The following is a 21,820-nucleotide window of genomic DNA, read 5'->3' on the forward strand; positions in this document are numbered from 1 at the left end:
TTCAGTGCTAAAATACCGCACCTAACCATGACCTACCAACGCTGGCTCCACCTCATCCAAGGAGGGCTCCTGTTCAGATAAACATTTAAGGCTTAGGAAAACATTAGTCAGACCTCCCTTAGGTTGCATCTCAGAGCAGCATCACCTGGAGCCCTGCTTTGTATGCCCACTCAACTTCATATGCTGTGCCTCTGGTAATAAGCTGGTGGGGACGTGGTGGCAGATGTAAATTCATATTCAGGAACTGGACATGCATAAACTAACCAAATGATCAATTTCCCGTAGAAGCGTACCTCCTGTCTCCACCAGATCTGATCCAGTATAGGAGTGATCTTGGCTTTGTAAGTAAACAGATGTACAGCATCCAAAGGTTTGAAAACAGATACCGTTGAAATACCCAAAGATCGTTTAATAAAACGCTTATTTAAGATTTTCTTGCACTTTAATAGTTCTGAGATGTTGGAGTACCCCACACCTCGGCTGTGACACTCTGTTTTCAAGAAGGACACGAGGCCCGAAACACGTCGGCAGGGGAGAATTTTAATAAGGTTTATGTCCATGGCAGCAGCTTTTTTTCTGCAATATACCTACCTCTGTGCATCTCATCGAGGGGCAACTTTTCCTGTTTTTAAATATATATTTTTTAAATGTATATCTTTTTTGGGGGGGTCCAAATTAAATGACCCCCCCAAAAAAGATAATTACCTGGTTTATCATCAACTCCAAAAAGACACACACACTCTCCACTGGCTCCTTCCCAGTGGTGGCCGTTTGCAAGAATGTGGCAACTTGATTTTCTGTGAGTGAAGTAGTCGGTTCATATTTCTAGATAATCCTGATGTTGGGGTGGGTGGGTGCTAGTGTGTCCATTTGTGAAGACATGCCAACACTCTAAATCGCTTATCTTCTGCAGCCAGAACTGATAAAGAGAGCTTGTATTTTTGGGAAAGTCTTTAATCCAAACTTGTCCCATGGTCCACGATCCCATTCAACATAATGCTAGATTAGCAGAATGACTTGTGCAAGTCATTTTCACCTAAACTCTTTTTTGAACACTCGATGGATTACTGGTGGTCCTAATGAAACTGAATGTCCTCTGCACCTTACAGGGTGCACTTAGAGCCTGGGCCCAACTTAATTGTAGAACCTAGCTGCATCAGCCATGACCCGATGTGTCAAATATTTTCCACATTTCAGGGAACCTGATTCTTTAGTTCTGACAAATGTCAACGCCATGTCAGTTGATTATCGTCACCTTTTAGAGAAACTTATAATCTGCGTTCTGACGAGCCTTGTCCTGAACTGTATAAGGAGGTCGCTTGGAGCTATAGATAAGGCTATGGCGCTATACTCAATACAATCTATCACTAACTCTTACCAGAGACACCTGGTTAGCAGGCACAACGGCAATCAGAACTTGACAAAAAAAACACAGAATTGTGAACCACTCAAAGCTCAAATGGATCCAGCGGCAGCAGGCATGAAGCTCAATTCAGTATAGTAGCTAAGCGTCATCCAGGAAGGCTGTTTTGCATGTTGCATAAATGCCGACCTTATTGATGTGGTACTTGAGATTAATTCAGCGTATTGCCACTAACTGACTAACTTTGTTTATTGACCTCCCCAGAAACCACCATGCACACGCACTATTGGTGAAATCTATTGTTTGAAAATAAAAAATAGCTTAAAACAGGCTGTAACTTGTTCACTACCTATCTCCATTAGTTGGCTTACACGTCTATTCATTTCCTTTCTTCTGACTGGTCAGTGCCTCCAGGTGGATCCAATGTTTGTCCTTGCTATGGATCTGGGACATAGTTCAGTTTCCTGTCTGCAGCTAGTGTCCTGACATAGCTGTAAGCCCCTGCAGGTACTTTTTATTAAAAAAACAAATTGAGGATACTTTTCAGGTCTCGCTTGAGACAGCGCAGCTGTCTCTTCGAGACATTTAGTAAGTGGCTTTTAAAAGTGCCACCAGAGGCTTTTGCTGGCCTCCAGCTTGCGTTCACGAGCTTGTGCAAGTGCACAGCTGCCATCTGTGTTTTTATTGCTGTAATCAGGCTCCTCTGCTTGCACTTAACCCTCCCTTTTCCCCCTCCCTCCTGGTCAGCTTCATTTGTGTCTTCTATCAGCTGTGAATCATGCTCCTCTGCTTGCACTCTCCCCTCCCTTCTCCCTCTCCCTCTTCGTCAGTTTCATTTGTGTCTTCTATAGCTGTGAATGCTCATCTGCTCACACTCCCCCCTCCCTTCTCCCCCTTCCTCTTCGTCAGTTTCATTTGTGTCTTCTATCCCTGTGAATGCTCCTGCTTCCACCAGGCACACACACCATCAGTCGTCAGTGCACGCTTTTGCCATGCACACACACCACCAGCAGTCAGTGCACGCTTCCACCAGGCACACACACCACCAGCCGTCAGTGCACGCTTCGACCAGGCACACACATCACCAGCCGTCAATGCACGCTTCCACCAGGCACACACACCACCAGCCGTCAGTGTACGCTTCCACCAGGCACACACCACCAGCCGTCAGTGCACGCTTCTACCAGGCACACACACCACCAGCAAAAACACAAAGACCTAGACTGTGGAAGCACATGTACAAAATTCAACCTTCTTTTTGAAATATTTCGTTTGTTGCTTATTCCTTAGCAAACATAACTCCCCTTGTTACATCGTTAATTGGGGTAGCCAAAATATCTGGGGTTTGTGCTTAATTCAAACAATTGCCTGATTCTCATATAGTAGTAAAATACAGTTGCGAGACCAATCATACCACACTTACTCTCGTGTCAAAAAATAATATAGTGATAAACCGAAAAAAGTGGGTGAAAGCGAGATGGCACCTCACGGGCGCACCACCAAGCGGGGACCTGACTGGTACTCGTCAGGACTGCCCTGTTGTCATCATCGGTGCCATCAAGCTAGAACAGAAAATAGTGTCCAATTGCACAAAGATTTGTGCAAAACAAAGTGCAGTGAACAGAGAAAAGAACCAAAATAGTGTCAATCAACACCTTAAAACTCTCATGACACAACACAGACACACTACTTTTATTCAATTTCTTGTGTTGTGTATGGAATAATAAAAGGAAAACAAGTAGAGATGGTTATCACCTATTCAACCATTCATACTTGTACTTGCCGACATGTTTCATTGCCTAGTGAACTTGTAGGCAATTTCATCAGGGCGTCATATATATTAAAGCCACTGCAGGTGGACCCACATGTCTTCGCAACTGTAAATACATAAAATCCGCACCAATGTGGTTAACATACAACATCTAGTCCGAGTCTTACTCTCACACACAGTTGACTCTCTGATAATTACCCTCAGCAGGCCATAGGTGCTCCTACCAGCCAGACGGAATGAGGTTGTATTTTAAAAACACGATAATAGAACAAATCGCGACTAGTCGACTGTTCACTTCTCCCTTTACGAATGCTATGGAGGTGGGAGAGACAAAGCACCTTACTTAGTTCGTATATAAACATATGTTAATCATTCAAGCCATTATTCACTTGTAACTACGTTGTACACGGTGTGTGGATAAAAGGCAGAGAGGGAATATGACATGACCCACTCTATTTTCCTTCCCAGTTACCAAAACTACACTGAGTCACAAGCAATAGGCAAAAAGCACAACTGTGCAATGCTCAAATTACCCCGAAAACGCCTTGCACATTCCACACATCGCGTTAGCTAAAAAACGGGTTAGGAAAAACGGATCCCCTCTGATGCCTGCATCACATTGCAGCATACACGGAGATCGGTTTCACCCGTGGACACAGCATGTCTACCGGCCATCGCCTGTACCCTCTGCGCATTATGCGCATAACATCGCTTCCTGTCACCCTCCGTTTGGGACCCCCAGTTGCCTTACCGATCAGTGGAGAAGCGGCTGCTGTATCTCAGCCCGTGCCGTGTTTGCCTAAGTCTTAGGGCAGTACTTGTAATGCCGCCCGTGATCTCGCGGGAAACCGCGTCGGCCATTTTAGATTGGGCACTTTCATACTCAACAAAGCAAAAAACACGCGTCAAGGTGGAAACTAACGCGAGATTTCGGCGCGTGATCTCGATCTCGCTTTTTACAGCATTTTAAAAACTTTATACAAATGTCTGAAAACAATCACATATTATATGCAACTGGCAAATATATGCATATATGCAGTATGTGCATTGCTTAAATATATTAAATTAAACTGGGATCTTTTACCACTCATTCAAGTCAAAGGACCTTAAGAACCAGCCACAAATGTTGACATTGAATGGGAACAATTACAGTTATTTTCTCATAGACCCAATTTATATTTTTGTGAATCTATTAAACGTACTTTCATATCTTAGACAGAATGCATATTCAAGTCCATAGTGAGAGCACATTGGGGGTGCTCTAGTTTGTATGCATAAGTGCACCCGGGACCTGTCTTACAGCAATAGGAGTGTATCAGCAACCTCATACAGATGCCAAAGCGAAACTTAATGTATCTTATTCCACTCCAATAAATCATTCAACCCCATCTTCTCTGATTTCTCCTGGAAAATCCATTTAGCTTCCTTTCTAGCTAACAGACGTTCTACTGTGTATGTGTCCCCTGTCACCTTCTCGAGAACTACCCACTTGAATGTATGTTTCTTTGTGTGGCAGTGTTGTACAAGTTTCGTTGTCAGCTTTCCAGATTTAATGGTGCTTAGGTGTTCTTGAATGCGAGTTTTTATTTTCCGTGTCGTAAGGCCTATGTATTGAAGGCCGCATTCGCAACTTAGTTTGTACACCACGCATGTGGTATTGCAATTACTAAATTGCCTGAGCTCCCATTCTCTGCCTGACTGTAGGGTGACCTGCGTTGTTTTTTCAGTCAGGTGGCAAACAGAGCAAGTGCCACAGGGATGATGTCCCGTCAGATGTGTTTTGCTATTCGCTTTTGTTGTTTGTACACGAGTGTGGACCAATCTGTCTTTTAGATTGCTGGTGCGTTTAAAAGCAAAGGTAGGTTGAGGCATTTTGAAGTCTTTATTAGAGAGGATCACCCAATGTTTTCGTATTGACTGCCGGATTTTGGAGGCTAGTGGGTTAAAAGTCATAACTACCGGTAAGCAGTCGTTTTTCTCTTTTTTATGTACTTCTAACAAAGCACTGCGTGGTGTATTGAGGGCTCTTTTCTTCGCAGTTTTAATAGTTCTTGCAGGGTATTCTCTTTGTAAAAGTTTCTCCCCCAGCACCCGTGATTGTTCCACGAAGGTCTCGGTGCTAGAGCAATTCCTCCTGTACCGGAGGAACTGGCCTACCGGCAGGTTGTCCCTGAGTGCCCGCGGGTGGTAAGATTGGTACGATAATAAGGAATTCTTATCTGTGGGTTTCTGGTGCACGCTTGTGGTCAGGGTTTTATCTTTGACAGTGATGTCCAGATCTAGATACACAGCGGAATCCCTGCTGTAAGACCAGGTGAATCTCAGGCTTTGATCTTGACAGTTGAGCCAATTGAGAAACTCCAACAGGGTAGTCTCATCTCCGGTCCAGATGCAGAGCACATCATCTATATATCTCCTCCAGAGACGCACATGGTCTCTGAAGGGATTGCTGGTAGGGTAGATGATGTGCTCTTCGAATTGGCCTACATATATACATGCCAGGCTCGGTGCCATTGTGGCCCCCATCGAGGTGCCCGTGGTTTGCAAATACATCTTGTCCTTATAGCAAAAGAAATTGCGAGTGAGTGCTATTTCGATGCATTGGAGTACAAATGTCTGTGGGGCATCATAAAACCACTCCTGGTCCCTCAGGGCCCTTGCTGCTGCCACCAGCGTGGCGTCCTGAGGGATACAAGAGTAGAGAGATTCAATATCGATGGTAACCAATATCTCACATGTGGGGTCAAAAGAAATTTCCCCAATCACATTCAGGATATCCATAGTATCTTTTACAAAAGATTTTTGTGTAATTACAGATTCCCGTAAAAAGTAGTCGGCAAACTGCGACAAAGGCCCAAGGATCGACTGGATTCCGGATACAATCGGCCTGCCAGGCGGTGGCCGGGCAGGCTTATGTATTTTCGGTAGAACATAGAATGCAGGCATCCTGGGATTCATATTCACCAGGAATTCTGCTTCCCTGCTCGTGATCCATTTTTTCTCTTTGGCATCTGCTACCAGTTTCTTGATCTGTTTCTGTAAGTCTTGCGTGGGGTCACGCATTAGTGGTTGGTAATTGGCCCTGACATTTAATAGTCGTAAGACTTCTGCCTCATAGTCTTGGGTATTAAGAATCACCACCGCTCCCCCCTTGTCCGCACTCTTGATAGTGATATTAGTGTTGTTTTGCAGGGTCTTAACTGCTTCCCAATCAGATCTGGACATGTTTTTGTAACCAGTATTCTGATTAAGGGATTCCAACTTTTCAATATACTCTAGGACTTTTGCTTCAAACACAGCAATTTCTGGTCCCACTACTGCACTCGAGGGAGTAAATCCCGATGGTCTTTTAAGATCTGTATTATAGCCCCCTTGTTTTTCTTGGGGGTGAGTAGCAAAAAACTTTTTGAGTTTAATTTTTCGGATCGTCTCAAAAAACTCCACCCTGCACTGAAAGGGGTCATGAGTAGGGGTCGGGACAAAACCCAGCCCTTTATTAAGGACACGTTCTTCACTTTCCGTGAGCTGGTAGTCTGAAAGATTGACCACAATATTGTTTATTGGGGTTGTCTGCCTCTGCTGCGAGTTAATCTTGGGGAGTATGTCTGCCATTGGGGTGGTCGATTGCCTCGTCCTCTTCCCCTTCCTGGTTGACCTGTTCCCTTGTTGGTCCCCTGGCCTTGCTCTAAAAAAGATCGCAGTAGGACCCCCAAATCGGCGTTGTTTTGTGGTTGTTCGTTAAACCTTACTCGGTTCCCCTGGGGTCTATCTTGCTCGTCCTCACTTGACGTATTATCGAAGGACCAGTTGGCCGGAGTCCGTTTATGTTTTTGGGGACGCGGTTGTTGCTGGCCTGCCCCACCGCCACCTCTACGTGGTCCTGTTTGATGGATCTGTTCAGTGTCCGACTGGTAATAAGTATCAGTTACGTAAGGGAAAGCCCACTCGTGCGTATATCTCTGTAGATTTCTTTGTAAACCCTTGATTTTCTGGTTTATCATATAAGTTTTATATTCTGAGATATCGTCTTGTATTTTGCTCAGATGGTCTTTGGCATTTGTAAGAGTGTCGTCTCGCTTAATGCTCTCTTCGAGATCTAAGATCTCTTTTAGCAAATCCTCACTTAGTCTTTGGGCTGTACTGATTATAAGGATCAACCAGTCCCTGGTGCACTTATTAGCGATGTAACTCCAGTCGAGTCTGAACTTTTTGTCATCAAGGAATATCCTTGGTTCTATTCTAACCAACAGGCTTGCAGGGGATGCTCCAGATGTGTAATATTCTGACATCAACGCCCCATGTAAAGCTATTCGAACCTGTTTTTTCTTTAAATTACTTAGTTTCTCCCACTCTTCTCTCACAGATGATTTCCCAAGTAATGGTGTGTCTGACAGAAGTGAAGGGGCCGCTAAAATTGCGGCAATCTGATCCTCAGAAAAGGCCAAACAGTTTTTATCCATATTCTAGTCAATCAGAAGAGTCAAAGTGTACAAGGCAATTCCTGAAGCTCACGACTCGCAGGAAAAGGGCTAGACGGCACAAAGGTGCGGATTAAACATTTTTAAAAGAACCCACAAGAGAATCACAAGGCTAGATAACTCTCACGGCTGAGCCGCCGTTCAATGCAGTTCAAGAAAAGGAGGAGCTTTAGAGGGAAAAGCCAGTCAATAGGTCGCCCTCCACTCAGTATGCAGCAAAAACACAAAGACCTAGACTGTGGAAGCACATGTACAAAATTCAACCTTCTTTTTGAAATATTTTGTTTGTTGCTTATTCCTTAGCAAACATAACTCCCCTTGTTACATCGTTAATTGGGGTAGCCAAAATATCTGGGGTTTGTGCTTAATTCAAACAATTGCCTGATTCTCATATAGTAGTAAAATACAGTTGCGAGACCAATCATACCACACTTACTCTCGTGTCAAAAAATAATATAGTGATAAACCGAAAAAAGTGGGTGAAAGCGAGATGGCACCTCACGGGCGCACCACCAAGCGGGGACCTGACTGGTACTCGTCAGGACTGCCCTGTTGTCATCATCGGTACCATCAAGCTAGAACAGAAAATAGTGTCCAATTGCACAAAGATTTGTGCAAAACAAAGTGCAGTGAACAGAGAAAAGAACCAAAATAGTGTCAATCAACACCTTAAAACTCTCATGACACAACACAGACACACTACTTTTATTCAATTTCTTGTGTTGTGTATGGAATAATAAAAGGAAAACAAGTAGAGATGGTTATCACCTATTCAACCATTCATACTTGTACTTGCCGACATGTTTCATTGCCTAGTGAACTTGTAGGCAATTTCATCAGGGCGTCATATATATTAAAGCCACTGCAGGTGGACCCACATGTCTTCGCAACTGTAAATACATAAAATCCGCACCAATGTGGTTAACATACAACATCTAGTCCGAGTCTTACTCTCACACACAGTTGACTCTCTGATAATTACCCTCAGCAGGCCATAGGTGCTCCTACCAGCCAGACGGAATGAGGTTGTATTTTAAAAACACGATAATAGAACAAATCGCGACTAGTCGACTGTTCACTTCTCCCTTTACGAATGCTATGGAGGTGGGAGAGACAAAGCACCTTACTTAGTTCGTATATAAACATATGTTAATCATTCAAGCCATTATTCACTTGTAACTACGTTGTACACGGTGTGTGGATAAAAGGCAGAGAGGGAATATGACATGACCCACTCTATTTTCCTTCCCAGTTACCAAAACTACACTGAGTCACAAGCAATAGGCAAAAAGCACAACTGTGCAATGCTCAAATTACCCCGAAAACGCCTTGCACATTCCACACATCGCGTTAGCTAAAAAACGGGTTAGGAAAAACGGATCCCCTCTGATGCCTGCATCACATTGCAGCATACACGGAGATCGGTTTCACCCGTGGACACAGCATGTCTACCGGCCATCGCCTGTACCCTCTGCGCATTATGCACATAACATCGCTTCCTGTCACCCTCCGTTTGGGACCCCCAGTTGCCTTACCGATCAGTGGAGAAGCGGCTGCTGTATCTCAGCCCGTGCCGTGTTTGCCTAAGTCTTAGGGCAGTACTTGTAATGCCGCCCGTGATCTCGCGGGAAACCGCGTCGGCCATTTTAGATTGGGCACTTTCATACTCAACAAAGCAAAAAACACGCGTCAAGGTGGAAACTAACGCGAGATTTCGGCGCGTGATCTCGATCTCGCTTTTTACAGCATTTTAAAAACTTTATACAAATGTCTGAAAACAATCACATATTATATGCAACTGGCAAATATATGCATATATGCAGTATGTGCATTGCTTAAATATATTAAATTAAACTGGGATCTTTTACCACTCATTCAAGTCAAAGGACCTTAAGAACCAGCCACAAATGTTGACATTGAATGGGAACAATTACAGTTATTTTCTCATAGACCCAATTTATATTTTTGTGAATCTATTAAACGTACTTTCATATCTTAGACAGAATGCATATTCAAGTCCATAGTGAGAGCACATTGGGGGTGCTCTAGTTTGTATGCATAAGTGCACCCGGGACCTGTCTTACAGCAATAGGAGTGTATCAGCAACCTCATACAGATGCCAAAGCGAAACTTAATGTATCTTATTCCACTCCAATAAATCATTCAACCCCATCTTCTCTGATTTCTCCTGGAAAATCCATTTAGCTTCCTTTCTAGCTAACAGACGTTCTACTGTGTATGTGTCCCCTGTCACCTTCTCGAGAACTACCCACTTGAATGTATGTTTCTTTGTGTGGCAGTGTTGTACAAGTTTCGTTGTCAGCTTTCCAGATTTAATGGTGCTTAGGTGTTCTTGAATGCGAGTTTTTATTTTCCGTGTCGTAAGGCCTATGTATTGAAGGCCGCATTCGCAACTTAGTTTGTACACCACGCATGTGGTATTGCAATTACTAAATTGCCTGAGCTCCCATTCTCTGCCTGACTGTAGGGTGACCTGCGTTGTTTTTTCAGTCAGGTGGCAAACAGAGCAAGTGCCACAGGGATGATGCCCCGTCAGATGTGTTTTGCTATTCGCTTTTGTTGTTTGTACACGAGTGTGGACCAATCTGTCTTTTAGATTGCTGGTGCGTTTAAAAGCAAAGGTAGGTTGAGGCATTTTGAAGTCTTTATTAGAGAGGATCACCCACCAGCCATCAGTGCACTCTTCCACCAGTTACACACCACCAGCCGTCAGTGCACGCTTCCACCGGGCACACACACCACCAGCAGTCGGTGCGCGCTTCCACCAAGCACACACACCACCAGCCGTCAGTGCATGCTTCTGCTGCAGCGCAGCTCCAGAAATATTTCCTAAAACCTTATCACCTTTCCCTGGAGTATCAAATCTTACATTTACTCATCAGTGGGGCCCATAACACTGCGAGTTCCTCACAATTCACTTACACTTTACTCCATGGATCGGTGAAATTCAAAGGAGCATTGCTGTAGCTTGGCGGAGTGTCTAAAACAAAACTAACTATATTATTTATTTATTTACACCTGCAGTTTAAACGAGTTTACCATAATAGTCTTAACAAAACATTTTATTCAGACACACCACCATTGTGGCATTGGATCTACCAGTAAGAAAATAGGCGTAGGAAAACACAAGACCAGCTTTAATTTTCCATATCTCTAACTTTATTTAAAGCAAACGTTTAGTATGTCTGACATTTATACGTTTATTAATTTCTCTATTCATAGTAACCTTTTAAGGAAAACTGTATTTCAAAATGATAATTTTATTTAAAAGCTCGGAAAGATAGACATTTTATTTAAAGTTCAGTTCAAGAGTTTAGCAAAGAACAGATAGTCCCAAATTCATTTTCTCCTAGCATCCCTAACTAACACCCTCATCTAATCCTTAAGTGCTGCAAAGAAACATAAGAAAATATTCAAAGAGTCTTACATCCCAAAATCGATCAGCAATCTGGCAGCATCTCCAGAGGAAATCGAAAGAAGCGACTATTTGAAATAAAATCCGGGGTTTTTATACACTAATTCTCTGACTTAATCTGTCTAAAAAGTATCTAACAACACAAATTCGGGTTCTGATTGGACAATTTAGGATGGGTGAACATCACCTCATCATTTTCATCATTTTAATATTCATATTCAGAGTGAATCAGCGTTTTTCAAGTAACCCATTGTTCCAACAGTCTTTAGCCTAGGCACATCCTTCATTTGATACGTCGGTAGATTTTCTCACGTTCAGAAACCCAAATGTCCCTCTCTTGGCAGTCATCATGACTTCCAGGGCACAGCGGCCTTGAACTCCCATCCGAGCACAGGCAGCTCACATTCATTTCGAGCCACTGACGCGCATGCTCATTTCAGCACTTGCTCGCAGTTTACCAGAGCAGCCATTTTTTCACTAGGCCTCAGAGGCCTCAATGGGAACTATCATAGAAACAAACACAAAATCATGTTAAATATAGAACTAAAGCCCTTCTGTTTACCTCCCACCTTGCTACGGTTTCCCCATTAGTTATTACCTAGCAGATGAGCCACATAAATGCGTTTTATACTTACATATACGATGATTCTCTGCACAAATACGTGTACAATAAACACATCCATGCTTCATTTGTTTATATTTAAGCAGTGCATTAATTCACATCCCAATACTAACACCAATTAGTTGGTTATATTGCTTCATGCAGGCGAATTAGTTTTCCCACGTGTATATGTGTGTGCATTCTATGCTACTGTTGATTAATTCATCACAGCACTCAATTAGTAAACATTAGATGTTATGGAACATTGATTTCACAAGGGGTATACAAAATTTTGTTTTGCCACCTTGCTCCATCAATTCCCTCATCTGGTGATTCTATCACCAAATATCTCCCAAAATTTTTTTACATTTCTAAAACATGTTTCGACTTCTTCATATTAGTACGATCTATACTCTAGTATCTTTTTCTTTTGTCTCTTTGAAAACCTTATCTCTAAATTCTTCCATTTCTATATCACATTTTTCTCTTTCTCTTGCATGTCTTTCTTGCATTGTCTTCTTTATTGCCTTTCTAAAATCTCTTCTGCTTTTACATATACAACATAATCTTATCATAAAAATCACTAACACTAAGATTGTTATTGGAATTAGTATCTTACCTATAATTGAACTACCTATTTCTTGAAACCAATGTTTAACTGCTGAAAAACTTTTACCAAGTCGTTCAAGAACACCTTCAACCTCCAGTGGTTCAATTACTTTATGTAACTCTGTAATGTTTGTAATATACTTCTCCAGATTTTGGTTTTTATCTGGAATGTAAGTACAACAATGTTGCACTCTCAAAATTCCACAGACTCCTCCCTCTTTTGCTAAAATTATATCAAGGGCAAGTCAATTTTGCATTACCATAGCTCTCATAGCATCCATTTCAGTATCTACCATTAAAAATCCACCTGCTGTGTCAGTTGACAGACGATCTACTATTGTGGACAATTTTCGGATTCGATTAGCATTAAACGAAATTCCCACTGCTGGTATTAGTGCTCCGAAGACATCACCTATTATCTCCATCACACTCTCTCTTTTTCTGCGACTTAAAGTTTTACCTATCTCATGCTTTCCATAAGTACCTCTATCTACATGGAAAATTTTAGGAAAGACCAAACCCACATAACAGGTCCCGTACCAGAGGTTAGGTAACCTATAGTAAGCTCTGTTACCACATATGAAGTATATTCCAGGAAAAACAGGATCATTTCTGCCTTTAAATCCCCAACCCCCTATAATTCTATAGGTATCTTTGCATTGGCTCGCTCCCACAAAATAATTATCATACATAGTATTGTCTCTTCGTATACACAATTTTTCTTGCATTGGAGTATCTATATTTATGGCTACATTCACATTTCTGTCATCAATATTTTCATCTTCAAATGTCCAATATTTTGTTTTCTCATGCTTAACTTTCTCACTACGTTTTTATGCGACCCTTCTCTCTTCAACCATATTCAAGAAGGTTTTCTCCTCGATTCTCATCTTACATGTCAAATTGTTATTAAAAGCGTAATCATGTGTCAACTCATCTATTTCTAAAAAATATTCTCTCATCACTCTTGCAGGTTTCATTTTGTTCAATGCACTATCCATCTTTAACTTAGCAAATATTTAATTCACATTGGAATAATGGTATTCCAATTTCCCTGTTCGATAAAACAAACTTGCAATTACACTACATGTCACTCCATATGTGAGTGGAAGGTGATGGTATGTTACACCCTCTGACACAGATGAAGGTAGTTTCACACACACATAGCAATCGTCTACATTCATGGTTTTAACAAATTCAAATAATAGCTTAGAAAAAGTATTTTTAGTAAAGTCGCTAAACGACTTATCCTGATGCATCTCTGGCGTATATACATGTTTATCATGATTCTCCAACTCCTCACTCTGTTTACTTAAACTCACATTTGGCTTTAACTTTCTTAAATTGTCTTGAAAAGGAACAACAATAGCTAAAATTATCCATATTAGTATAAATAATCCAGTACACACTAAACAACATCTACACCATTTTCTAAAAATAGAACACTTGGTCTTATGGTTATTGTTAGCCATTTTATTTTTTAATTTTTTTTGTGTCACCTATAGATTTCACACAAATTAATACCTAACAAGATCTCTTCGACCTTATGTCACCTAACAGTAAATAGTTTTCTAACAGATTTTCTTCGACCTTATGTCAACTCCAACCTCCCCTATATTTACAATATTCTCCCTTTCAGGATTTCAGGTTTTCACTTTTTATCATATATTTCGAGTACCTATCACTTTTTCTTCGTAAGCTGACTTTCTTACTCACTTTTCCCAATCAGCTTTGGGCAGTACAAATTCTCTTGACTACTATTTACTTCAGTAATGGGCGGCAGGACAATATATGTCCACTCTTGTGATTTATATTTCTGATTTAGTCTTCTGACGACAGTACAGATGAAACTGCATTGAGAAGGAGTCCAAGAAAAAGGGCCTGGACTCTCTTTGGCATTTGAACAACTTCTATCTTCTTTCCCAAAGATTCCTTTTGACTGGTGATCTCATTCACTTGTTCATCCAATTCTCTTGCTTTATTCACCAGTTTAAATTTCAGTCCATCAGTTTCTTTAGGCCAATTATCTCCTTTACAGAATTTCTTTGTCTTGGGCTCTACAGTGTTATGTTCCCCTCTCCAGGCCCTTTTTCTTGGACTCCTTCTCAATGCAGTTTCATCGGTACTGTCATTAGAATCACTTTCAGCTTCGTCACCAGTTTCATTAATAATGATTTTCACAACATTTTTTCCTTAGTCAAGATCAGTTTTCTTTTCTGTTAGTTCAGTCACTCTGTTAGGAACACTTTCATAACTGGTACTTGGAATCTCATCCTTATTGTGAGTTATTTCCTCTTCCCCAGTTTCAGGATTCCCGTTCCTGCTTTCAGCGCTTTCAGACTGTTCTTCAATTTTCTTCTCTTCACCAACTTTATCTTCACCTTCTTCAGCGTCTTTACTGGTGTCTGTCTCTACCAATTCTCGATCTTCAGATTGATCTTCAGAATTCGGTATCTCGACAACCTCCCTTTCACTTTCACCTTCAGACGCAGAACTGGCTTCTGACACTTCCAGATGTCGACACTCCTGTCGATCTTCAACATCTGGATTTCTTTCAGGTTCACCTTCAGAATCAGAGTCAGTTTTACTTTAACCTTCGTCTGGATTTTCAGGTGCAGGCACACGAATGGTTTGGCTTGCGTGCACCCACCTCTTCAGTCCGACACACTTGACTGCAGTAGTGCTGACTAGAATAACTTGCATGGGTCTCTGCCACCGAGGCACCAAACAGTTTCTTCTGCGATGTACCTTTATTCGAACCTAGTCTCCAGGAACTAGATCATGAGCTGGATTTTTCTCTATGGAATTTGAACTTCTGTGCTCCACCTAGTGGAGCACAGAAGTTCGGATAGAACTGATTTTATTGTGGAATCCAAAACCCTAACGCAGAAACTACAACAGAGTGGGTATCCCTCCAGGATCATTAAAAAAGCCAGGAAAAGGGCTTTTAATTCCAACCGCGACTGCCTACTGTCTAAGACCATTAGACCCCAATCTAATAAACCAGTGATTGTGTCTACTTTTAACACAGCATTACAACAAGTCAGACGACTGTTACTTAGAAATTGGAAAATATTGAATTCAGGGGGCCTGAACATAGAGAAACCACTTTTTTCTTTCAAGTGTAGTCAGAATCTGAAAGATCTCCTTATACACACGAGACCTAGGGACCTGACTGTCATGAGGAACATCACGACTGCGGCAGGCTTGGCTCGTTTGACGGGACATACGCGGTGTGGCTCATGCAGCATTTGCCACCTAACGTGCAGCACCCAATCTATTGACCTTGGACTCCAAACACCCTGGGAACAAAGATCCCATACCAACTGTAATTCCCAGGGTGTAATTTACTTGATCTCCTGTCCCTGTAATAAAATGTATGTAGGGATGACGAGTAGGAAGGTGCGGACAAGGATTACGGAACATCGCAGCACCATTAGATGCGGCAAAAGTAATACCAAACTTACCGCACACTTCCTACAACAGAGACATAATATAGAGGACCTTAAATGGACTATCATTGAAAAAGTCCCGCTAGGGGGACATCAGGCAGATAAACATAGAACTCTACTACTTCGCGAGCAGAAGTGGGTCTATCGACTTAGCAGCCACCTAGTGGGGTTAAATGATGACATCCCATGGCAGTCATTAGGAAGTTAAAATATACCCATGTTGAAGTCTGATACACTAGAACTACACTGTGCCTTAAACTGAATACATTATTGGCCCAGTATTCCCTTCTACCTCTTATGTCTGTGGATGGGGATGTCCACCCTCCGCCACCTAGCATAATTAGGTACTTTTCCATTATTCCTACTGAATATCCACAGGAGTGACCCTTGCTGCCTCCTTTGTTCACGCTCACGACTTGACCCCCACTGTCCTCTTCTCCCAGAACTCACTTTCATACCATCTTACACCTCCCAAAAGCGGTACTGGCCCTACAATACTTCTCCTTTATACAATTTCACTCTCAGCGCTTTCCGCATTCAGCAACAGCGGTATGTAAAGCCCTTCATTTTCTATCTAGTGATCTTATTATAATTTTTCTAAAGTGGCATCAAATAACAACACTTAAGATCGTTTTACAGCTTTGGCCATTGAGCGAACAGTGTTCCTTTGTTGTTTTGTTTTTTAATTAAACCTATAATTTTTATTGACAAACTCACTTTCCCTCGAGTGGCCACACGGGAAAACTACACTTACCATCATTCCCATTTCCGTTCCGTCGAGTACGTCATGACACGTTGGGCTGGCGCTCACGTGGGACGTCAGGGAACGCAATGGAGGAAGTGATGAGGCCATTTAAGCTTTCGAACACCGCGCAAACGCTACCTTCACGGTGGTTCGGAAAGCAGGCCGATTCGGCAGGGCAGACCTACGGAACAGTAAGGAGGCTGGAAAGAGGGTGGGGGAGGAAGTGAGAGAGAGAAAGAAGAGGGAGGGGAAGGGAGACTATGGACATCGACACAAAACTTTAAGGGCCACAAACAATGGGAATATGCAGGTGTGTGGCTATCACTACGGACTAGAGGACAAGTCCGATTTTCTGGAAACAGGGATTCATTGCCATATCCTTCTTTTTTCTTTTTCTATTAATGTGATATATATAGGTTGTGTTCCTGGGATACCCTCCTGCCGGACACCATTTCAGGTTTATCTACAACATAAACTCGGTGAGTACGGAGACGGGGACAGGCTGCCACGTTCTATTCTTGAAACTATATGAGTGGGAGATGTATGTGTGTTGGGAAAAACAGGGTGATCTACGGTGGATGTGGATGCATATAGCGTTTCTTATGGAAATAACAACAATACTACGTATAGAGTACGTGGCATTTTGAAACCCGAGGGATTATTGAGAGACCCAGGATAAGGATGAAAAGGGGTGTACTCGCTCCTGGAAATACAGGGAACTTTAACGAATGATTTGTGATGTTTTTGTAATAAGGGGCTAAGAAGAGACTATTTATGAGTATAGCATGTCTATACCATTTCTCTTTTTCCTTATTAGTGAATGTTCTTCCTGACTATTGGGACCATTCTCTACACGTGACAAGAAGAGCTAGGATCTAGGCAGACCGGCTCATACTTCATGGCACAATAACCGAAATACGGTGGGGCCATAGGTGGTACAGGAAGCGACAACAGTCCTGAGGAAGACTGGGGTGACCTTTTGAGGCACAGTAAGTCGGTTGAAACATGTTGAACACAGCAGTAACAGGAGGGAAGTCTTGAGAACCCTCATTTTCTCACGAAGACATTACCCATCCTTTTTCCTTTTAATCCTGGTGGGGGGAACCTGAGAATAATAAAAATGGTATGTTTGGTACCCTCAAACCAGTTTTAAACCACTCTTAACAAACTGCACCCTTCTGTCGCACTATTGTTTGAAGCCACTTGGCGATTGGCACTGTCTTTACCCATTATATGTTACGTGTTTTATTTGTTGAGTTCCACTGTTGTACGTTGTGTTGCGTGGAATTTATTATTTTTTCCCCTCCCTTATGCTCCACCCTGTGTGTGGCTACACCAGGGCGTATTGTGTAAGCAGGCCCTATGATGAAGCATGTCACATACTTCGGTATGTGAGTGAGGGCAGTTTTCTCAAATTAATGAGTTTGTCTGTTTTGGCATACGTTTTGTTCTTTGTTTTGTGCTCTCCACCCCCCTTGTGTATGTACTGGAGCACAGAAGTTACCACATCAGACAGGTTTTTGCAGAAATCCAGTATGATGTCATCATTAATTTTTAATAACTTATCAACAGGTACATAGGCCTGCCTCATCACCCTGCCCATCAAAATCTCATGTGGACTCAGTCCAGTTTTTCTGTCAGGAATACTTCTCAATGTCATTAGAACCAGTGGCAAAGCATCTGGCCACTTGAGTCCTGTTGCCAAACACATTTTTGCAATTCTGTTTTTAATTGTTCCCTTTACGTGCTCAACTACTCCTGAAGCCTCTGGTCTGTAAGCACAATGTAACTTTTGGCGAATGTCCAGTGCTTCACAAATTAACTGCATTAGTTCATTTTGAAAATGAGGCCCATGATCTGTCTCGATCATCACTGGAAATCCAAACCTTGGTATGATCTCGCGTATAAGCAATTTTGCAACAGTTAGCCCATCGTTCTTTCTCGTGGGGAAAGCCTCTACCCCTCGAGAGAACAAACAGATAATCACTAGCACATATTTGAGCCTATTACATGGTGGCAATTCGATAAAATCCATCTGCACTCTTGTAAATGGACCTCCCTCCCGTCCTATGGTTCCCAAATGCACAATGGTTCTCCTGTTTGCATTGAATTGCTGACACACTAAACATCTTTGGCACAAACTCTCGGCTATCATCCTGAACCTTGGATGGTACCATGTCTGTCTAAAAAGACGAATCATGGCATCTCTTCCGACATGAGCTTGACCATGGTACATTCGGGCCATGTTTGAAATCATACTATCGGGCATTACTGGTCTATCATCTTTGTAAACCCAAATTTCATCTTCCTCTCTTTGTCTGCATCCTGCTTTTATCCAAATATCCTTTTCCTCTACATCTGCCTCTTCCTGCATTTATTTCACTTCCTGCCACGTCTCGACTACTGTTGTTAGCATTAAAGAACTCGAAACATGCTCCTTATGTTTATCTCTGTTAATTGAAGCCAAATTTTTCGCACAATACTTTGCAATGGAAACCGCATAATTATTTCCACGGGTGATGTAATCCTCACCCCTCTTATGGGAGCACATTTTACAACAGCAATTTTATCAGGCAGCTGAATTGTGTCAATCAGCATTCTCACAAACTCTGCATTCCGGATAGGTGATCCTGCAGAAGTCAAATAACCTCTTTGAGACCAAAGTTGTCCATAATCATGAACCACTCCGAAACCGTACTGACTATCAGTCACTATGGTTACCTTCACCTCTCTTCCCAGTTCGCATGCTCGAATCAAAGCAATCAGCTCCGCTACTTGAGCAGAACGGACACCCTTCAGACAAGATGCTTCCAACACAGCTGCCACAATGCAAACAGCATAAGCAGCACTCAGGACACCCTCTTCTGTTCTCAGGCATGATCCGTCCACGAACATTATAAAATCTGACTCAGGCAAAGGTTCATCTCGGATGTCTGGTCTTGGCTTGGTACAGTATTCAAGAACATCTAAAAATTTGTGATCAAGCTCCCCTTTTACTTCTGCTTCTATGGTCTCAGGCAACAATGTGGAAGGGTTAACATTTACACATCTGGTAACTGTCACATTTTCAGCTCCCAAAATCACTTTCTCATATCGGGTCATTCTATTATTAGTCATATACTGAGTCTTGGCTCTAGTGAGGAGAATCTCCACAGAATGAGGTACATACACCCTCACAGGAAATCCCATCACTATTCCTTCACTTTGTTCCAGACTTACACTTGTAGCAGCTACTGCTTTCAGACAACCTGGCAATGCTTTTGCAACAGAGTCCAAAACAGCTGAGAAATACGCAATTGTTTTTTTCAGTTTTCCATGTCTCTGAATCAATACTGACATAGCACATTCCTCTCGCTCACTGCAATACAGTTCAGATTCTTTCTCATAATCAGGCATTCCCAATGCCGGTGCTTCACACAGACTCATTTTCAGCTGTTCAAACGCTTCCATCTCGGTTTTAGTCAAAAGTATAGGGTCTCTGATGTCTGCTTTTGTCAATCTCTGCAATAGTTTCGCTATCAATGAAAATCCGCTAATCCATTGTCTACAGTAACCTACCATTCCCAGAAACATTCTCACCTGTCTTTGAGTCTTGGGTGGCTGCATTCCCTGTATCATTTTAATTATTTCTGCAGTGACTTGTCTGATTCCTTTGGCAATCTTGTGACCTAAATATTGTACTTCTTTCTGACAAAATTGCAATTTTGATGGAGACACTTTATGTCCCTCTTCTGCCAAATGATTCAGTAATGCAACAGTGTCTTTTACACATGCATCCTTTGTTTTTGACGCAACCAAAAGATCATCAATGTATTGCACCAACACAGATTCCCCAGGCATGCTCAAACTTTCCAATGATTTCTTTAGCAGCTGATTAAAGATCGATGGACTTTCAGTATACCCTTGAGGAATACGACACCATGCTAAAATACGATTTTGGAATCGGAAAGCAAAAATTGGTTGACTTTCTGGGTGTAATGGAACAGTAAAGAACGCATTACACAGATCAATTACAGTATACCATTCCGCGTCATGAGGAATCTGGTACAGAATCACTGCTGGATTTGGTACAATTGGACAACATGGGACAACAATTTTGTTAACTTTTCTAAGGTCTTGCACAATTCTAAAGGTTCCATTTGGCTTTTTCAATCCCATAATCGGAGAGTTACAAGGACTACTCTCTATCTCTCTCAAGATACCTTGCTCAATCATTTTATCTATTACAGGAGTTATTCCTTCAATTATTTCTGCAGTCATTTTGTATTGGGGAATGTTTGGGTAATTTGCACCTTCTTTTATAGTAACTTTTACAGGGTCAACACCTTTCATTAATCCAATATCCTTTCCAGTGAAATCCCATACCTTTTCTTGTACTATTTCTTTTAATTCTTCAGGTATCTTTTCTCGGTCAAACACAGGAAACATCTTGCTTTTCTCTGCCTCAATCATGAGCATTGTCCTTTTATACAGACTATCCTCATCTGGAGTTTGCAGTTCTATGCCATATGGTGAACAGTATATGGCACAGTTCATCTTGCACAATATATCCCTACCTAACAGATTTACAGGGCTACTGTCACACACTACAAATCGATGCATATCTTTGAATTTTCCAATTTCCACTTCAACTGGCTGTGTCAATGAGGTTTTAATCTGTCTATTAGCTACACCTACAACCTGGATATGATCACCCGAGAGAGGAAGATTTCGAATTTCCACTGATCTAACAGTAGAACGGGTAGCACCTGTGTCTACTAGGAAAGTTATTTCTACATCATTCACTTTTCCGTTGACAAATGGACCAGACTGATCTACCTCAAGAGTGGCTCCAAGCACACACTCTTCTTCCTCTCTCAGGCACCGTCAGAAGCTTTCATCCGACTCACTCCCAATCTCCTCTTGCAACCAATACTGGGGACTCACATTCGCTCTGGGCGATCTATTTACCTGCTCGCCTCCGCTGAATCCTGTTTCTGCACTGTATCTCTGTTGGTTTACACTGTATGGAGGTGGCGGTAGTGGCACCTGACTGTGCTGAGTAACTATTTGCTGCTTTTGCGGCTGCTGTTGAATTACCTCATTCTGCACCTGTGGATTCAATGACGTATTATCAGGATTAACTTTTGGTGGATACTTACACTCGTTCCTCCAATGTCCAAGTCTGCCGCAATTATGACAAGGATGTTTCCTTTTAAGCTCTTCTATGTTCCCTATCAATTTTGGTTTACTGAAATTTCCCTTAAAACTTCCTTGATTCCCTGCATTCTTGCCCTCCAGTTGCGCTACCTGTTGTTCAGCCACTTTCACTTGTGCCCACATGGCTTTTTCTTTCAACTTCTTTTGCTTAGCATCAATTTCTTCA

This window comes from Lissotriton helveticus, chromosome 5_1 (genome assembly GCF_964261635.1).
Source record: "Lissotriton helveticus chromosome 5_1, aLisHel1.1, whole genome shotgun sequence".
In the NCBI taxonomy this organism is placed as follows: Eukaryota; Metazoa; Chordata; class Amphibia; order Caudata; family Salamandridae; genus Lissotriton; species Lissotriton helveticus.